Source organism: Ochotona princeps, chromosome 8 (assembly GCF_030435755.1).
Source record: "Ochotona princeps isolate mOchPri1 chromosome 8, mOchPri1.hap1, whole genome shotgun sequence".
Taxonomy (NCBI): Eukaryota; Metazoa; Chordata; class Mammalia; order Lagomorpha; family Ochotonidae; genus Ochotona; species Ochotona princeps.
The window spans coordinates 21,113,206-21,133,596 of record NC_080839.1 but is presented as its reverse complement, the minus strand read 5'-3'; the positions used below and the strand labels follow the sequence as shown (position 1 = coordinate 21,133,596).

The window sequence follows — 20,391 nt, the reverse complement described above, 5'->3', positions numbered from 1 at the left end:
AGACTGAGAGAACTCTTCCACCTGCTGTTTTACTCCCCAGATGACTGCCAAGACTGGAAGTGAGCCAGTCTGAAACCAAGAGTCAGGAGCTTCTCCTGGAACTCCAGTGTGGGTGCAGGGGCCCAGGCATTGGACCATGCTCTGCTGCTTTCCCATGCCATAAAAAGGGAGCTGAATCAGCAGTGGAACAGCTGGGATGTGAATTTGCACATATATGGGATGCAGGTGCTGCAGGAGTACAATTAGCTTGTTAAGCCATGGTGTTTGCCCCAATTTTAAATACTCCTGTCCAGAAAACTTTTCTTAAAAATATATTTGTTAGAAATTCTAAAGTAATTCTTTTATTATTAAGTTATAAAAATACATATATATGCCTTAAATGAACATACTCTCTATTTCAGACCTCATATTTTTTCATAGAAGTTAATTTTGATAATTCCAAATTACACAATTATTTTGTCAATTTCAACCTTAAGTTCAAGTTCTCAATAGTGTAGAAAATTTCGAGTTCATTTAAGAATCAATCTGTGTTTCCGTAGCCTGTGGTATTATGTATTTCTTTATTCACACAGTAAATTGGCAATGAACAAAAATAGTTCACGGACTATAAAGAAGAAACAAGTGAACTAGAGTCACTGCAGTGTTTTCAGTATATATGACCCCTGACTTTTATTTTTGCTTGGAATTTAATGTAGCAATGCATATTGTAAGAGATAAGATTTTCTTTTGTTAGAGCAGAAGATCAAAATGCTCATACATGCAATGTAAATGCCTTGTACAGAAGGATTTTATCATACAGGTCAAACAAATATTTTTTCCTTCAGAGTAATCGTTTCTCAGAATATTAGTGGAAATGACTTACTAGTTCACTTAGCACGTGTTCCATTAGGAATGAGATTAGAAATTTGAAGCAAGATGCAAAAGTGACATGTGTTCATATGTGTATGTGTACTCTTGTGAATATGCATATGTAGTGTTGATGTGGTCTTTGGATATTACACTTTGATCCAATTTAGAGACAGACCATCTCTGAGGATATTTATCTCAGGAGCACAGTAGAAAGCACAGTTTTCTATCAGTCTGTTGCATTTGCTGAAGTGCATTAAAAGCAACTTGAACATATCTAATTCTCTTTGATCTTTTCTTTTTTTTTTTTATATAATCCATTTTATTGTATTGTTGTTGACAATCTTTACATAGTTAACTATAGTTGAAGGAAAATCAAGAAAGAGAAGGAAAAAAAAAAAAGGTTCAGGGGGATAGGGAGGTGGGCAATGCTATTATGTCCATATTGTTTCCATCATGTATCTGAGGTAAAAGGGGATATTGAGGGAGAAGCCCCACCCGGTTTCCCGCCCACCCCAAGTCCCGTATGTGGGGCATGCTCTGAGATATGTGCTCAAGTGGAGTTAATAGTTCTCCAGTTATGAGTCACTGCCAGTTTCGCTCTCTCTTTGATCTTTTCATGTGACTAAATTGAGAAGTGAAATTTCTGGTGAAGTTTACATTTTCTGCACTTACTATGGTCAGTGATTTAAGCAAATTTCATCGTGGAAAATACAGTACTAACTAGAAAAACGGCAAAAAAGCCACTTTTCTAATCTAAATTTTCCTGATGTAAACTTTTTCAATAATGAATAAAATTAAAAGTAAGAAAGAAACTTTATAGACTCCTGAACATTAATAAACAGCAGGAAGTTTCTGTAATTTGCCTGCTTTGTGATGTTGGATTAGTAGTTCACTTTACTGTACCTGTTTCCTCAAATGTAATATGAATGTGATTAAAAACTCATAGCATAAATATGTTCAGATTGTATTAGCTTGATTATAAGTAGATAAGATTGATACAGTGTTGTGTTATGTAGTATTTATGATTTTTTTGGTCTTTTCTATATATGTTCCTTTTAAATCTACTAAAACAAATTAACCCTTAAATGAAAAGAATTATTTCCCAGTCAGACTGTGGTGAAATGTTTGCTTTTACCTTAGTGTCTGATTGCCTGACTCAAAGTGGAGGTGAGGAATGCAGAAACACAGCTGGTCATCCATCAGACACTCAGTTTTCTCCTTACACAAGAAGCCACTTTCCTGAAGATGGAAACAGTTCGTTATTGAAATGTAATTCATAATCTATTTGTATCCATTTGCAGTGGTAGAAACAAACCAATATTGCTAGTAGGTATTTTCATGTGGTTGATTATGGACAAATTTATAATAATCATAGTGTTGTAGATAATATTATGATCATCAGAAAATGTCTTAAAAATTAACAATAAAATTTCCTTTTTAAGCCCTATAATCTAAGGAAGTAGGTTTAACCTTTTAGCACTTTGCTATTGATATTGTTATGTTTAGTCATAATCACAACCTCAAGAGGGAGAGAGGGTCTGGCACAATAACTTAGTGCCTAAATCTTCACCATGCATGCGCCAGAACTCCTTTGGGTGCCGGTTCATATCCCGGCTGCTCAACTTCCCATCCAGCTCCCTGCTTGTGGCCTGGGAAAGCAGTGGAGGATGGCACAAAGTCCTGAGTCCCTGCACCTGCATGGGAGACCCAGAAGAAGCTCCTGTCTCCTGGCTTTGGATGAGCTCAGCTCCGGCTGTTACGGCCACTTGGGGTTTGAACCTGTGGATGTAAGATTTTTCTGTCTCTCCTTTTCTCTGTTTATCTGCGTTTCCCATAAAATAAATAAACCTAAAAAGAAAAAAATAGGGAGAAAGGGATGAGGCTTATTAAAGCTATGGTACTGTCATGAGAGTCGGGTCCAGTACTTTGTTGTAGTGAAGAAATAGCCCTCTTCTTGACTCTGACGGCCAATGCCAGCAATGAGAACCTCATCTCCCTCTGAGCAAGGGGCCCAGAGTGTGCCTTTCTGTCCTCACAAGCAGGGAATATAAGAGTAAGGAAGTGAGGATGCCACAAAAATTTTAAAAAGCTGAAAAATAAGATAAAAATGAAATGTAAGTTCAAAATAACAAGCATTGAGAATTTTTTTTAAATACTCACTTTTTTTTTAATTATTTATTATTTAACTTCAGTAATTACATTGTATTATGTGACACAGTTACATAGATACTTGGGTTCTCCCCACCCCTCCCCAAACCCTCCCACCATGGTGGATTCCTCCACCTTGTTGCATAACCACAGCTCAAGTTCAGTTGAGATTTCCCCATTGCAAGCGTATACCAAACATAGAGTCCAGCATCTTATTGTCCCGTCAAGTTCAACGGCTTCTTAGGTATACCCTCTCTGGTCTGATGACAGAGCCAGCAGAGTATCATCCCAGTCAATTGAAAGCTCCAACATACCATCAGCAAAAATTTACATCATTATGGAATTAATTGACATAGTAATGAGTAACCAATATGTTAAAAGTAAATGCGGGTTCCCAGCCACCTTCTGTGATCACCTCACCTATACTTCAATTTTAGTTTATACACAACATATAACATTCAAAACATAACATGTTATACATAACATCATATCATCTTAAATTAAGGCAAACATGTGGTATTTAACCTTTTGGGATTGGCTCATTTCCCTTAGCATTATGGTTTCCAGTTTGGCCCATTTGGCCACAAAGAACTGCATTTTGTTTTTTTTAATAGCTGAGTAGTATCCCATGGAGTAGATGAACCATAGCTTTCTTATCCAATCCTCTGTTGATGGGCATTTTGGTTGTTTCCATGTTTTTGCAATTACTGATTGTGCTGCTATGAACATAGGAGTGCATGTTGGTTTCTCATAGAACAAGTGTTCTGGATATATTCCTAGGAGTGCTATTGCTGGATCATACGGTATGTTGAATTTGAGTTGTTTGAATATTCTCCATACTGATTTCCATAGAGGCTGTACCAGCCTGCAGCCCCACCAGCAGTGGAGTAGGGTTCCCTTTTCCCCGCAACCTCGCCAACAAGTGTTGTTGGTGCTTTTATTCATGTGGGCCAGTCTTACTGGCGTTAGGTGGTACCTCATTGATGTTTTAATTTGGATTTCCCTTATTGCCAGGGAACTTGAGCATTTTTTCATATGTTTATTTGCCATTTGGGTTTGTTCCTTTGTGAAGTGTCTGCCCATTTCCCGTGCCCATTTCTTGAGTGGGTTGCTTGTTTTGACATTTTGGTTGTTTTGTAGCTCTTTGTATATTCTGGATATTAGCCCTCTATCACCTATGTCATGTGCGAAGATCTTCTCCCATTCTGTGGGTTGCCTTTTTACTTTGTTGATTGTTTCTCTAGCTGTACAGAAGCTTCTTAGTTTGATGAGGTCCCAATTGTTTATTTTGGTCTTGATTTCTACTGCATCTGGAGTCTTTTTTAGGAAGTGAGGGCCTACCCCTAAGTGTTCCAGTGTGTTTCCAACATTTTCTTCCAAAAGTTTGAAGGTTTCTGGATGTAGGTTTAGATCTGTTATCCATTTAGATCTGATCTTAGTGTATGGTGAGAGATGTGGATCTATTTTTTTGTTTCTGCAGGCTATCAACCAGTTGTCCCAACAGCATTTATTGAACAGACCTTCCCATTTGCCTGGGTTGTCGTTTGTCTTTTTGTCAAAGATTATTTGGCTGTATCTGTGTGGGTTTCCTTCTGGCGTTTCTATTCTGCTCCATTGATCTTCCTCTCTATCTTTGTGCCAGTACCAGGCTGTTTTGATAACCACTGCCCTATAGTATGTCCAGAGGTCCGGAACTGTGATTCCCCCTGCTAACTTCCTGTTCTTCAGGATAGTTCTAGCTATCCGTGGTTTTTTGTGCTTCCAGATGAACCTTTGGATCATTGTTTCCAGTTCTGTGAAGAATGTTTTGGGCAATTTGATTGGGATTGCGTTGAATGTATATATTGCTTTTGGCAGTATAGACATTTTAATGATATTGATTTTACCTATCCAGGAGCATGGGATGTTACTCCATCTTTTGAGGTCTTGTTCAATTTCTTTTTTAAGCAGTTTGTAGTTTTCTTCAAATAAGTCTTCTACATTTTTGGTTAGATTTATAAGACTTAACCAGCAAGATACCATTCAAAATAACAGAGAAAAGTATGAAATACTCACTTTTTTATATTTATTTTTATTGCTAAGTCAGCTATAAAGAGAAGAAAGACAGAAAGGAAGATCTTTCATCCAATGAATCACTCCCCACATGGCTGCAATGGCTGGATCTGCGCCAATCTGAAGCCAGGGCCCTGGAGCTTCTTTTGGGTCTCCCACGTGGGTGCAGGACCCAAAGGCTTTGGGCCATCCTTGACTGATTTCCCAGGCCACAAGCGGGGAGCTGGATTGGAAGTGGGGCTACCAGAATTAGAACTGGCACCCATATAGGATCCTGGCGCGTTCAAGGCGAGGACTTTAATTGCTAGACCACCATACCGTTCCCAATAACATTCTCATTTTAAAATGACATTGCCTAGGGCTACTCTCATACTATCACAGTAGAGCTGAATAAGTACAGCAAAGAAAAAAAATTACACCTTTCATAATGTAGCTCATGTCCAAAGTTAGTAGAACTAGAAGTTATGCAATCCTTATTATCACTTTACCCCTGACTTTGACTCTGTATGTACAGATACAGAAACACACAACACTTACAAATTGAGCTCTTTGTGCTGTGTGCTTGTCTTGATGGTAACTAGTGAATCCTAAAGAAATTGAGCTGGCTTGCTACTCCCCACCTGTGCCTTTGCACAGATACAGAAACACACAAAAACACATACAAATTGAGCTCTTTGTATATCACTGGTTAAGAATATTTGTGGTTATCTTTGAATAAATAACTCCATTCCAAGGAAATATTGGTGAAATAAAGCAGGCAAACAGATTGAAAACAGTTCTGTCCAGACATCTTCATTCTAAAACATCGAGGAACAATCTGGGGAACTCATCTTAGGAGGGAGGCTATTTTCTGCAATGTGGACAGGTGGGTGAGTTTCAGTCTGCATGTCTATTTTGAAATTTCTTGGTTATGCAGGAAGTAAACATCTGGTTCAAAAGGAAGGCAGGCAGTGGTTCCAAAACCCATTACTTGATAGAAGACTTGTAAAGGACTATAACTGATTATTAAGTTGATATGAAACTTCAAATAAGGTGATGTAATCAGTTAACAAGATGTATCATCTAATTTCCCCTTCTGGTTAATGTTTCTGAATATTGTGTTATCACTTACTTTTGGAAAGTGAAATCATTCCCCTAATACCAACTCATTTGCTCTGGGTCATCACAGAATGAAAGAGAAACTTAATGCGAACGCCTGTATTGTTTCTCTTGCTTTTTTTCAAGTGTTAGAATTTTGAATTAAACTCAGAATTTTTTATCTACTGCTTGCAGATTAGGTACACCTGTCAGTCCTGCTGTGTTATGTTAATTTTATTTTTTTTTCTTCAGAATTGTTAACCAGAATAACTGTGAACAGAATAGTTTATGAGCTTTTGGTATGGATAATTTTTACATTTAGAGCCAACTTTCAAATATCAGCCAAAAACTTCAAATAGTTTTTAGAAATATCTCTTATATTCTGGCAGTTCAGAGAAAGAATTAATGATTAGTTTTTAGTATTTTATTGTGGTCATTTTATTCTGGTGAATTAGTGAAGACATATGCACACCTAATAATTTCATTATACACACATAAATATATCATTTTGCTTTGAAATTTGTAACAAAAATTTTAAATCCTGTTCATAATAAAAGTATAATTTACAGGAACTAGATATATGCTTAGAAGAAGTAATTATACATGATATGTATATGTAGATACAGATACATATATAAAAACTTACACAAATATTCATCTTTGCATTCTTAGCACTAGGATATTGGCATATCATTGCATTCATACAATACTTTTCATGTGGATAAAAGACACCCCACTTTTAAGATTTATTTATTTTTTATTGGAAAGGCAGATTTTGTAAAGAGAAGGAGAAAGAGAAAGATCTTCCATCCACTGATTCACTCCCCAAATGGCCACAACAGCTGGAGCTAAGCTGATCCAAAGCCAGGAGCCAGGAGGCTCCTCCATGTCTACCACAGGAGTGCAGGGACCCAAGGCTTTGTGGCATCCTTTACTGTTTTCCCAGACCATAGGCAGGGAGCTGGATGGGAAGCAGGGCAGCCAGGACATGAACCAGTGCCCAAATGGAATCACAGCACATGCAAGGTGAGGATTTTACCACTGAGCTAACACGCCAGGCCCAAAAGGTATCGCTTATGTTCTTCATAAATTTTGGGGAAGTGAAATCTTCCTTTATTGTAATTTTTTAAAGAGAATACATACCCAATGTACTTTATCTATCTGAGTTGATATTTTCCTAATGCCAAAAATACTTGGTTGCTGTTTTGCTTCATTTTTACTCTAGCAGATGATTTCCTTTTGTGAATAAATGAAAAAAAGATATTGACTTCATAATCCTCCATTGTGTGACTGTTGTTAAAACTCAATACATGTTTTCAAACTACCCTTTTCAGATCTCACAATCTAGTGATAAGTTTCTTAGAAAAAGTGACATAGGCATCTGGCATACGCTTTAGATATAATCACTTCTGCTTCTTTAACATCAGCAAGCTCTAGCAAATAGAATTTTCTGTCATATTTTCTCTGCATCGTAAAAGAAGACTCTGCACTGTGTTGATGTGAACATCACTCATTGTGGCCACGCAAATGCAAAATTAAAAGGATTCTGAAGTTCAATAATGCAAAGCTTATGGTCTACAGTACCCATTCTCATCCTAGAGCATTTTCACTAAAATTGGGTACATTTGTCAGTGTGGGTGGAAATCCCATGTGGGTGATGCTACTGCCATCTTTTGGGTACAGACAAGGGATGCTGCTAAGCATGCTTGCAATGCACTGGTGTGGCACACTAACTGTTCCCCCTCATATGAAAGGATCTGATCATCTGTGCCACTAGTGCTGGGCTCGAGGAGCCCTCTGGCTGACCATTGCTGCTTTTCCTGGTAAGGGAAACTGTGGACCTTGAACTGGGGGGCCTTGTCATTTCTGCCCAAGTCCAAGTCTTGATTTTTCTCTCCTTATGCTTTTGACTTTATCATGCAAAGTACCAACTTGAAAGCAAAAATAACACCACCAAACTCTAAATATAAAAAATTAATTTGGTAATGCATTGCTTACATGTATTTCAATAAATATTTCTGTTACCCAGACACTATCCACAATAAAGATTAAAAAGACATCTTTATTTTCAAAGAGCTATTCAACTGGGGAGATCTACTGAGAGAGAAATAATTTTGAGTCAGTAAGTAGTGCACTAAAATATTCATAAAGGGCTGTGTGAATGCAGATGAGGGTGGATGTCTGGAGGTGATCTGTGGAGAATAGGGAAACCTACAGAGAAGAGAGGAAAAAACATGTGTGCAGGGCCCCAAGAATAAACAGAAGCCTGTCATGCCAGAAAGAGGAGGGAGGGCACATTCTTGAGAGAGATCATTGTTATATAAGAGTCAGAGTGCTTTACTGTAATTATTAGTAAATGTTGTCATAGATAAATTAACACATCTATTAGAATGCTTGCTTCCCATATCAGAGCACCTGGTTTTGATTTCTGGGAATGACTCATGATTCTAGTTTCCTGCTAACACTCCTGGGTGTAAACAGATTATAGCTGAAATACGTGGGCCCCGATAGAGATCCAGACCCCTGACTCAAATTTGGCCCAGCCTGTGCTCTTGTGGGCATTTAGAGAATAAAGCAACAGATGGAAGATGCCTCCCCCTGAGTGTTTGTATCTGTCTAGTTCTGACTTTTAAGTAGTTGAAAATGAATAACTGTTTAAATCAATCAATTAATAACAGCACAGATGGATTGACATTTTGCCTTCTTTGGGTTATTTGAGGCCAAATGAGAAATGTAGGAAGAAAAATCTTTTCACCTACGAAGACTCTTCATGTGCTGCTGTGCTTAAAGCTTCATTGTAGGAAATTGCTTCCATTTGGCTTATTCCCTTTTGCTACTATCATCTTTTAAAAAGATGTGTGTGTCCAGATACATTATATCTCCAACGAACCTTCAGGGGACAGAGTTCATCCACCTACTTGTATTTATGAGAATAAAATCCTCACACATGGTAATAAGAGTCCCAGATGGTTGGGGAGGACCAGAAGCGACTCTGGAAATGAGTGGAAAAAAGGGGGTTGGTGGGCAAACACCCTAGCTGCTCTAGTTCCTGGTGTCACAGACTTTGAGTAGGCATCCTTGAGATATTTTTATGACCAAATTTTTTCTTTATGACCAAATTGTCTTTATTAGTATTATTTGAAAGGCAGAGAGAAAAACAGAGAGCTCCCGTGCACTGGTTCATTCCCCAAATGTCTGCAGCAACCAGAACTGAAACAGGCTTATGCCAGGAATTGGAAATCAACCCAAATTTCCATGTGGGTAGTAGGGATGCAACCATTTGAGCCCCGATGTGTTCCTCTTAGGACACACATTAACAGAAAGCTGGAGTCAGCAGCTGGGGTCAGGATCTGAAGCTGGGACTCCAACCCAGGTGCTCAGATACGGGATGTGGACGTCTTGATTGCTCTACCACGTGCCTGACAGCTCCTGGCCAGATGTTCTAGAACATGGTAGACGTGTACTTTTGTTGTGGTTGTTATTACTGTTATGCCATTTTTGCCACGTTAGTTGCCTAGACAGGCTTAAGAAGTTTTTTGTAGCATAAGTCATGTCACCAACTTGTTTGAGTCCTTCAGCTACAGAATCATGTCTGAACAAAATCCATCAATCAATAGCAACTTGGTTGAAATACTTATTAAACAGAACTTCCTGAAAGACAGAAGGGCCACAAGACCATTTAAAGGTTCACTGTTTTCTCCTGACTGCTGCTTTGGGGAAAGGCAGATAGGCCACCATAAGTTGTCGTTGTAGCACAGGGAACTCACAAGAATGAACTGAAAGACTTCATCTATGTTGGAAATGAGACACACTGTAAATACATTTAGTGAGAGAAAGGATGCTGCATATCTGGGTTTGCCACGTGTCCCTGTGTGTCTCCACAGCTGTGTCTGCTATGAGCTTCCCACTAAATGTACCATGACAAATACCATTTGAATGAACCGCTCAGTCCAGGTTTTGGATTTATTTATTTATATATTTACATATATAAATATTTTTTGCTTTACCCAAGGTCTTTGTTACCACCCAGAAGTCCTCTTACTCTGGCTGTAGTCACATTCAGTTGGCTTCCTTCCAGTCAGACAGTAATTTCATTCACTCTGGTCTTCTGCTTCCACGCTCCCATTAAGAAGCCCATGCTTTTTCTGCATTTTTTACATGCTTCAACACATTCTCTCTTGCTACACCATCCACTGGAGTGGTGGGATCGCTATCTTGAATGCAAATCTTTGTTTTCATGATTGAGGAGACATCACAGCTTGCATTGGCTGTGAGGTAGCTCCTCCCTTTGTTTCAGGGAACTCCAATGCTGGAGATCCTTTACCTGTTCCGCCATCTGTTTTGCCTCAAACCAAATGGAGGATCCCATGTCAGTACACCTTTAGCAAATTAGTAGACTTTCAGAGGTCACTATGTGCCAAGCCCGGAGATGGTGTGTTTGATGTTTGATTTCGCTGTCTGGTGTGGCTCCTCAGAACAGAGTGAAGGAAATACTTCGCTTTATCAACTAATTATTCAAAAGTCAAAATCTCGATGTCAAGAACATTAGCATATCTGGTTTGATCTAATCAATTTTTGAGAATTTAACTGGGCATTTCTCTTTCATGCAGTTTTGTAATTATACAACATTAGAAAACTAAAAAAAAAAAAGTATTGTATAACATAGACAGATTGTTCTAAGATCAAGTGGCCGTACCAGGAATTACATTATGCCACTCTGCCTCTTTACAGTGTGTTTATATGAGGCATTAGGATAATTTTAGTCTTTTATTCTTATAGTTTGCATTGCTCTTCTGAAAGGTGCTGTAAATATTTCCTTTGTGAGACTTTTATTTCCTTAATTACAGCATTTTGATAAGCCATACTAATGGGCATGAAAAAGCTTCTGTTTGATTCTTTTCCTTCTTCATCTAGTTTATATTTAGTCCTCTTAAATGTTGAATAGAGCCTTATTTCTTTTATGATTTATTTGATCAAATCCAATCTTTTATGAGCTCTCTTTTCAATTTTCACATGTTGTTCAGCTGTTTTGAACATCTTATAACTGAGGCAGATATTGTGCCATAGCAAGTAAATCCATACCTACAACTCCAAAATCCCAACAGTTTGTGTCCCTCCTGCTTTACTTGTGATCCATTTCCCTGCAAATGGCCTTGGGAAGAAAGCAGAGGGAGGTGGCCCATGTTTTGGGGCCCCTGCCACCAATGTGAGTAGACAGGATGATGCTCTTGGCTCCCAGCTTGGTCCAATGCCAGCACTAACCATTGCAGCCATCTGGGACGTAAATCAGTGGTTGTAATATTTCCCTTTTTATCTCTCCCTTTCTCTTTGTAGCTCTGACTTCAAATAAGTAAATGATTTGAAAACAGATTTTAAAATGTTTTCTTTGCTTACATAAATATTCAGAGTGGATCAAAATCAAAGAATACAAAATATTTCAAGAAGTAAACAGTTTGTATCACTTTATATACCTTTATGTGGTATGCTAAATTCAAATATATAATTTGTAATTTTATGTATCATATCTATTTTAAGGATAAGTCTGCCAAAAATAAGAAAGTAAATCTTAATGTCATATTGTTTTTGTAAATAATTTCTACTACTGTGTGACTTCAGAGGTAACTTTTCTAAGTTATTATTTATTGAATCCATTTTGATCAACATATCTTACATATAAATATTTTTGTTTTAGACCAGTTCTTCTTCATAAGAGATAAGATAAGAAACAGCAAGGCAGGTTTAGAATTATTGCAGTCTCCCTGGCCAGAGGTAGCAATAATGGACTACTTAACATTGTACAAAATGATCTTTTCCTTTTTTAAATTGAGTGAAGAGTTGGAGAGTCCTTGATATTCTTGACCTGTTAGAGTTTTAAGTGTTTAGTCTGAGGATTTCCATTTCAATTAGGCAGCCAAAGTGGAATAAAATTGAAAATTAAAATAAATTATATTTCCTACATTGATTCTTACACATTAGAGCAAGGGCCTTTAATTACCATCTAAACTCTTGAGGTGCTATCTATGTCTTAGATGAAAAGGACTCCCACCTAAGGGAAGGGGGTAGCTCTTCCATTTAATCCTGGTTCAAGGAGAGATTTAATAGTTCATCAAGGTACATTTAAAAATTATTTATTTATTTTCATTTGAAAGGCAGGCTTACCGAGAAAAAGATAGAGAGATATTCCATTTACTGGTTCATTCCCCAAATGGCCTAAATTGCCAGAGTTTATCCAAACCAACAGCCAGGAGCTTTGTATGGGTCTGCTGTGTGGGTAGATGCGCCAAAGGACTTGGACCATCCTTTGATGCTTTCCCAGGCCATAAGCAGTGAACTGGATGAGAAGTAAAACAGGCAGGACATGAACCAACACCCATATGGGATGGTGGTGCCACAGGCTGAGGAATAAATCTATGACTCCACAGTGCTGACTGCTATCAAAGCCCATTTTACTGAAGAGGAACTCCACAAAGAAAAAAAATTATAGTATCAGCTGTTTTAAAATCATTATGAAACAAATCCGAGATAGGGGAAAAATAACAATTACCTGTTAAAAATCAGTGGACCCTTAAATGGTTCATGGAATAAAGTAAGACTTAAAAGAAATGTCCTTTGATACACACAATAAGATTGGCATTGGTGCACAGTTTTTAATAAAATGTATTTTCCACATTTTTACACTCTCCCCCATATCTTAGTGCATAAAAATATACTCAGAACTAATGGTACTTGATCATGGCAGTTTTCTGAGTTTCATAGTCCTGCCAATGAATGCAAATAAGATGCATGTCCTACAACATTACTGTAGAGGTTAGGGGAAGTATAATAAAACAGCAATCTACACAAAAGGTAACTGAGGCTGTTACTATTGTCAGTGATGGCCCATATTGGCTTAGGAGATTGGAGCTTTTTCTAGGCAATCGAGACACATAGATGGATTTTGAGCAGGAATAAGAACTACACCATTATAAAGCTTACCAACTGTGGGAATAGTTCTCAGAGGGCAGAAAGACATGAGGAGATGATTGGACCAGAGACATTGTTGTGAGATGCAATGTTGGACTTGAGCAAGGAACAAGTGGCTGTTTATCTGTTAAAAACCTAGATCAGAGGCATTGCAGTCACAACTGTGAGATCATGGCAGTGTTGGGAAAATGGTAGAGACATGAACAAGAACAGAGACTAGCCAGCCAGGAATGGGCACCCATGTTGGAGGAGAAAGTAGAGAGTTTTGATTTTGGTATATCAGACCTGAATCTCACTTCAGATTGCTGGCACTAATTGTCTGTTTATCCACAGGATACAGCTTTATCAAGAAAGAATTCCTATGCTTGTTCCTGTGTGTGTCAAAAGGGAGTGATGCTTGCTGAGTTATCCCAAGGAAACAGTAGAGAGAGGGCAACAACTCTATCTTTGTGCCTAGAAGATTCTTTCTGATTAGTTCTGAATGTTGATTTGTTTTCCAGAGCATCTTCTAAAAGTTGGCATACTGCATGGCAAGAAGTAATGTACCTGTGCATGATGTTGCAATAGATTTACTAATATTTGTTACAACTACTGATGATTTCATGTCTTGACAGCCTATAGTTGAAATGTAGTTACAGTGAGTTACTGGCTCAAAACATTTATGAAAGTGCTGAAAGGCTATTTTGCAAACTTGATTTTGGTTGTGTGTGAAGGAAATGTCACTCTACATGTGCAAAATAACATTACAGTTCTTAGTCATGAGAGGTGGATCGTTAATGGATGTGGTTGTCATTGGAGAGTGTTTTGGGTTATGGGGAATTGATATTAGACCTGTTTAGAACGACTGGCTTAAGCATTCTAATTTTACTATCTGAATTGCTTTTAATACTAGGTGTCACAGGAATATTTGCACCACTTGTAAATTAACTTCAGTCACAAGTCAGTTTTCAACTATGACAAACCAATTTTAACAGGAGTCAGCATGCATGTTTGTATGGTGTGTTTCATGTATGCATGTGACTGATGAGACATATTCTCTCTTAGTAATGCACAAATATTCTCCACTTGCAGAGGAAAATCTTGGGAAACATAAAACCACACATCAGTAGTTTTATCATTTTTTGTTTTCATTTGCAGTTTGAGCTGTTGGCTTATCTACACATTTAGTGGGCTAAATGTACCTTGAGGCATTTTTCAGCAAAGGAGCCTTTCAGTCTAAAACATAATCATATATACTGTTTCTAGCTGAACTGCAAGCAAAGAGAATCTTGAATTATTGCCAAAATACTCTCGTGTTTTAAAGGGTAGGTATTTTTTCTAAAAAGGTGTTAAATACAAGGCAACAATCAAGACACTTCCGATTTTGTGTAGCTATAAAATGAAGTGATAACTCTATCTTAGTTTTACCTTTGTTTGAAATGAGAAATTCTATGGCAAACTCTCAATGGATGTTATTTGATTTATTGCTTGTTTCTTTGCCTAATGGACAAAGAGAAAAGGCTGAAGATGAAGTGATTTAAACACTAGTGCTGACATTGCATTTAGAAGCACAGTGTTGTTTCACGTCTCCTTCTGTTATTTGCTTGGATCCTAGGCTTACTGGATGTACTAGAGAAGGACGAAGAATTGGGTTCCTGTGCTATTACCTGATTAATAGTTGGAAAAATTTAGTTGGTCTAATACCTCTCCTTGTACCCTAACACAGAAGGAAGGCAAAAATGAGATAAAATAAATATAAAAGACAAAGAAAGTAGTGTACAGGCCTGTATAACAATAGCAATTGTGACAGTGATCAGATGATATCACATTGTAATTTTTTTAAGATTTATTTATTTTTATTGGAAAGGCAAATATACAGAGATGAGGAGAGACAGAGAGGAAGATCTTCCATCTGATTGTTCACTCCTCAAGTGGCCACAATGGCTGGAGCTGTGTCGATATGAAGCCAGGAGCCAGGTACTTCCTCTGGGTCTCCTATGCAGGTTCAGGGTCCCATGGACCATCCTTGACTGCTTTCCCAGACTACAGGAATGGAGCTGGATGAGAAGCAGAGCCGTCGCGATTAGAACTGTGACCATATGGGATCCCGGCATGTTCAAGGCGAAGACTTTAACTGTTACAGTGTCGCACCAGGCCCCACATTGTAATTTTGATTTGTGTTTCCTGATGGCTAATCATGTCCAGAATTTTTTCATATGTTTTTTGTATTTCTTCTTCTGAGAACTGTCTGTTATGTCCTTTACCCATTTTGCTAGTCTTTCCTATGTCTTTCTTTCTCCCATTATCCTACAAGTGAGAGGCAGTACACATTCATACAAATAAACAAAAGGGAAAAAGACCTTGTTCCTAGACAACTGAGAAAACTTTTACTTGACAGCCAAGAATAGATTTTGGAAAACTTTTTTATTAACACGCAGATAGTAACTTTATTTGGAAACATTATTTGCAAATCAGAATGACAGAAGGAGGAGAAACAGATAAAAGATATTTTCCATCTGCTAATTCACTCCCTAAATGCCTACAATAATCAGGGTTAGAAGCAAAGGACCAAGAGCTCCATCCTGGTCTCCTATATGATGGCAGAAACTCAAATATTTGGTCCATCATCTGCAGCCTTCTTGGTTCAATGACAGCCTGAGTCTGAAGCAGGGTAGATAGGACTTGAGCTGGCACTCAGATATATGATATTAAGTGCTCCAAAGCAGGTTGACATGCTGAGCCACAACACCCCGCTCTAGATAACTTTGGCCTGTGTGGGCCATGTGGTCTCTGTTGCACAGTGTTCGAATATGCTACTGTGAAGTAGCAGCCACAGACAGTATGTAAAGCAAAGGATACCTTTGTTTCCATAAAATTTCTTTATGGACAAAAATTAATTTGTTCCAATTTTAGTGTATGTACTGCCGAAGCAAGCACGAGAATTAATTTTAATATCAGGTAATTTATGTGTATCACGGATTATTGTTATTTTTTTAGAAAACAAATGCCTATGTATGTAACATTCTTAACTCAGTTACCATTAGGATCAGGTTACGGGCCTGATTTGCTTGGTGATGCCTAGATGCCATTCATAAGATTAAAAGAACATGATGCTGTTCTTGAAACATTGATAATAATGACAATAGTTACATTTCAATATTTACCGTATAGGGGGCATTTTGTCAAGTACTCTGTCATCTCATTTAGTCTGGAAACCAGTTGTATATTACAAATTATCTCAATCTATTTTTAAAATATTTTTATTTCATTTTATTTTTAAAAGGCATTGAGGGAGGGCAGAAGCAGACGAGAGAGGGATACGGGTGCAAGGGTGTAGTAGGGAAAGGAGGGAGAGGCACAAAGATCTTTCATTCACTGATTTAATCCCGGGTGCACGTAACATCTAGGCTGGGTCAGGATGCAGCCAAGAACCACAGATGAATCCAGGTCTCCCATGTGGGTTGCAAAGTGTCCAGAACATGAGCCTCATGTGCTTTCATGGTGTGTATCAATGAGATGTTTGATTGAAATTGGACCTGTGGCTCGAACCCAGGCACCCAGACATATATGTGGGCATCACAAGCAGTGCCACTCACCCCTTGGCCTCAATCTTCAGATAACTAATTAAGCCCTAGGCAAGTTAGTAAATTTCCCCAGTGTTACATTATTAGTCAACCAAAAAACATAATTTCTACTGCTGCTAGTCATCAAAACCTGTGAAAAACTCTTTTTCCTTTGAGTATCTAGCTTTCCTCTCTGATACAGACGTAAAGTACAAATGTTTGAGGACTGTTTTTCGTGAATTCTGTCTACAAATGAAAGTTGAATACACAGTGGATGAGAGGAGATGAGAAATGCCATAAATTGGCACTAATACTGGTCAGGTGATGTGTGCAGTAGTTTTTACAAAATAAGCTGGTTTGTACCTTTGCTGTGGATCTATACTGAAGAATCACAAAATCTGTCAATCAAAATATTTTATAATTAGATCCATTCAACATAACTTTTCTAAGTTTTTTTTAAGTGCTTGTAATCATAAAGAAAATGCTTAAGAAATAGTATTTAAATTAACCATGGCGGGCTGCGGCCTCGGCTCATTGGCGCAGCCGCCGCTCGGGCCGCCCGTCCCGGCTCCACTCTCTGCCGTGGTAGAGCTGCACTTCAGCAGTAATGGGAGCAGCACCCCGGCCTCGGCCTCCATCTATAATGGCAACATGGAGAAGATTCTTCTGGATGCCCAGTGTGAGTCTGAATGGAGCAGCCCCAAGAGCTCTCACTACGACAGCCCACCTTGCTCGTAGACTCTGCAGGACCCTACCGGAGTGTCGGAAACAGACACCCAAAGCCTTGGGGAGAACAGCAATCAGTCTGAGGAGGATTATATTGAGTGAAGGAAAGAAGTTGAAAGCATCTTAAAGAAAAACTCAGACTGGATATGGGATTGGTCAAGTCGGCCAGAAAACATCCCTCCCAAGGAGTTCCTCCTCAGGCAGCCGCAGCGCACGGCCACCCTCACCATGAGGAATGCGAGTGCCATGAGGAAGAGGGGGCATCTTCTCGGCTGAGTTCCTCAAGGTCTTCCTCCCGTCCCTGCTGCTGTCTCGCCTTCTGGCCATCAGACTGGGGATCTACATTGTTCGGCGGCTGACCACGTCCACCACCACCTTCTGCGCACCTGACCACGTGGTGTTGAGTGCGCTGTGGCATGGCCGACTGGACACCGGCTGGGGCCCGGGCCGGCCTCACTGCTGCTTCTTCGCCGGGAATTGGACAAGATGCTGCACGGCGCAGGCCGGCAGGTGTCAGCCAGTGAGCATGCCAGGCTGGCCTGTGCCACCTCTAACAGTTTGGTCACAAGTTTCTTCAGGACGTTAGGTAGAAGTATCTAGTATAAGACATATTATAGCATTGAGAAGTCTAACTGAAACCTTAATCCCATTAACACTAACTTCCAAAGAACCAGTCTTTGATGGGAGAATCACTACAGGAACGGTTTGAAATAGCACTGTGGCCTTACACTCACATTGTTGTAGAAATTGCGTTTAACTTAAACTGGTTCAGCTGCCAACTGACGGCTACTTAATTACGCTGATGGTGTGGGTCATGCTTAGAAGCCGGGATGGGCAGGTGCAACTGCCTCTGTGCCCTGCGGTGTGCCCACCACCTGCCCGGACACATCTGCACACACACTGCTGGACTTGATCTTTCTCTGCTCATCTGTGTACTTGCAAAGCTTGGTTAAGCAAATACGTGCTTTAAAGAGACTGGAAATAGGAAAAAAATAAACCTTTGCCAACCCCCCCCCAAAATAAATAAATTAACCATGGACAGAAATCTCCAATTTTCCCATAAATATAACAAAAAGTAGTAAGTTAAATCCAGAAACTCAAATTAGAAGGCTAGTAAGATTAACTGCAGTATTCTGTAACAGGTTTTTAATCGGCAGATATATGAATTCTTTTTTTTATGTATTTATATATGTTTTTTATTTATTATTTTTAATACATTAATTACATTGTATTATGTGACACAGTTTCATAGGTACTTGGGTTCTCCCCACCCCTCCCCAAACCCTCCCACCATGGTGGATTCCTCCACCTTGTTGCATAACCACAGCTCAAGTTCAGTTGAGATTCCCCCATTGCAAGCGTATACCAAACATAGAGTCCAGCATCTTATTGTCCAGTCAAGTTCAACGGCTTCTTAGGTATACCCTTTCTGGTCTGAAGACAGAGCCATCGAACTCGCATTTACTTTTAACATATTGGTTACTCATTACTATGTCAATTAATTCCATAATGATGTAAATTTTTGCTGATGGTATGTTGGAGCTTTTAATTGCCTGGGATGATACTCAGATATATGAATTCTTAGGAAAAGAAACACTAGTATCCAGCTGGAGTTATCCTAAAATAAAAGCAACAAAATCATTTCATTTTTTAAAATTTGACTTTTACAACATGACTAGACCTATCCTTACTGCATGTCACGGGGTTGTTGAATGAGATACGTTCACTGCCTGGTGTGCGTAAAGGCCAACTGTGACACAGGCCTTGAGGTCAGGCAAAGGCTTTTGGCATGGCCCACGAGAACAGGAAACAGGAAGCATGCCTCATAACTGTCTCCCCAGCGGAGATATGGGGAAAGCTGTTTGGGTAAGAGAAGGTAGGAGAAGCTGGTATGTGGAGGTGCTGTGAGGCAAATGATGTTTGGAGGGTCCTGCGTAAAGTTTAGTGAGATGAGCTCCAAAGCTGGATTATGGCAGTCACTTGAACTCTCATTGCTGAGGGCGTCTCACCTCTTGCTTCCACAGGTTAGAGTATCATTTCAGATTATATGGCTTATAACTTTCTACTGTGTTTCCCTCTGCATCTGTGCAACAAAATAAGCTTTCCTCAAAAGATATGAGATTAATGATTAAAACACAAGGTGATAATCACTCAGGAAAGAAACATAGATCTGTAACAAGAAGTTTCTAAAGTTCAAGATGTCAAAAACTAAACCTTGTAAAGGGAATGTTCTGATATCAGTGATACAATTATTGAATAGAATAGAATAGAATATTGAATCACAATATGATTTGTGTCACTTTGGCAGTCTGAAATAATGATTCTAACAGTCTTATAATTTATCACATTTGTCTGAATTACTTATTCATCCTAAAAATATTTATCAAGGCTCTACTATATGGTAATAACTATATTAACCTTTTGGAATGTCCTGGCAAATTAAACTGGTTAAGATTCCTGCCTTCTTGGGAGAGATATCACTCAATACTGCATCCCCTGGCTCCTTGCTTTGCTGTGGGTTCCTATTGCTGTAGTTGCCAGTCATTGTCTGGTAGAGGTGCCCCCTCAATAGGACATTGTACATGGGAAACAAAAGATTGGCAGATGGGAATGCAAATACCATTCCCATTTATTGTTCTATTCACTTAGATTTTTTCTTTTTGGTTCACTGGTTATAACTTTATTAGACTAACATAGGAGGGCAGATGTTACTGCAGAAGATTAGTGCAGAGGATAAAGGAAAAAAAATAGATCTTCTAAAGACTACTCTTAAATGTATTAAAATGAAAAGAAATAAAGAATATAAATTCTTCCTTGGGAAAAAAGGAGTAAAGTGGGGGAAAAAGGGACATCCTAAAAATAAGATAGAGGGCACCATTATAGGTAGCGTAAGTGCAAAAAATGTAGAATATTTTCAGACAAAAAAATTATCTGTGAAAGAAATTCTGCTCACATAAGATATGATCAGGGAAGCTTGATACTTTTTTTTTTAAAGATTTATTTTATTTTTATTACAAAGTCAGATATACTGAGA

At 38.7% G+C, this 20,391-nt stretch overlaps 1 protein-coding gene and 1 pseudogene across 2 annotated transcripts in view; both read left to right on the top strand.

Moving 5' to 3' along the window:
• Nucleotides 1-20,391, top strand: part of CTNNA2 (catenin alpha 2) — a 1,134,503-nt gene that overhangs the window by 188,075 nt on the left and 926,037 nt on the right. The window lies entirely within an intron of this gene.
• LOC105942119 (BCL2/adenovirus E1B 19 kDa protein-interacting protein 3-like) lies at nt 17,142-17,943 on the top strand (annotated as a pseudogene).